The sequence below is a fragment of the Arachis hypogaea genome, chromosome 14, assembly GCF_003086295.3.
Source record: "Arachis hypogaea cultivar Tifrunner chromosome 14, arahy.Tifrunner.gnm2.J5K5, whole genome shotgun sequence".
NCBI classification, from domain to species: domain Eukaryota; kingdom Viridiplantae; phylum Streptophyta; class Magnoliopsida; order Fabales; family Fabaceae; genus Arachis; species Arachis hypogaea.
Genome location: NC_092049.1, coordinates 46056959 through 46057988, shown reverse-complemented (window position 1 = coordinate 46057988; position 1030 = coordinate 46056959). Strand labels below are relative to the sequence as shown.

Below are 1030 nucleotides of genomic sequence, written 5' to 3'. Positions count from 1 at the left end.
GATAGAGAAGTTCACAACCATGAGAGAGCTGATGGAAACAATGCCATTTCCGAGAGGAGGGTTCTTAGTTCATACATAAACCCAACCTCTGGGAATTGTGGTAGCAGCATTCAGAAACCACCCATTCAGGCCAACAATTTTGAACTCAAACCACAGCTAATATCACTTGTGGAGGATCATTGTTCATTTGGTGGGAGTGCTAATGAAGATCCAAACCAACATCTCACAAAATTCCTGAGAATTTGCGACACTGTGAAGTCCAATGGAGTCCAGGAAGATACCTATAAACTGCTCTTGTTCCCATTTTCACTTAGGGACAAGGCAGCTAAGTGGCTGGAATCATTCCCAAGGGGGAGCCTAACAACCTGGGATGAGGTGGAAAGCAAGTTTCTGGCACGTTTTTACCCCCCACAAAAGGTCAATAGGCTTCGATCTGAGGTTCAGACCTTTAGACAACAAGATGGTGAAACTCTCTACGAGGCATGGGAGAGATTCAAGGATTTGACAAGGAAATGCCCACCAGACATGTTCCATGACTGGGTGCAATTGCATATTTTCTATGATGGACTTTCTTATGAATCAAGGAAGGCTGTAGACCATTCATCAGGAGGTTCATTGAACAGGAAAAAGACTGTGGAAGAAGCCATTGAAGTGATTGAGACAGTGGCTGAGAATGAGTACTACTATGCTTCAGAGAGACACAACACTAAGGGAGTCATGGAGCTGAACCATGTTGATACAATTTTAGCCCAAAACAAGGTGTTTGCCAAGCAACTAGCAGAGCTCACCAGGAAATTAGAAACAAAGCAAGTGGCTGCAATACACACACAAGATCAAGAGGAAGTAAGCACTGAAGGAGGTGATTGGGAAGAGGCCAACTATGTGGGAAACCAACAAAGGCAATCATATGATCCACATTCCAACACTTACAACCCAGGATGGAAAAACCACCCAAACTTTGGGTGGGGGAACCAACAAACCCAACCACAAAACCACAAACCTTACAACCATAACCAACATAACAATTCCA

General features: G+C 44.0%; 1 non-coding gene across 1 annotated transcript; it reads right to left on the bottom strand.

Moving 5' to 3' along the window:
* Positions 1–423: 423 nt before the first annotated feature.
* On the bottom strand, positions 424–527 carry LOC112745813 (small nucleolar RNA R71). Its single transcript, XR_003173723.1, has one exon. It is a non-coding gene; the product is annotated as a small nucleolar RNA R71 (small nucleolar RNA).
* Between the last annotated feature and the right edge of the window lie 503 nt (positions 528–1030).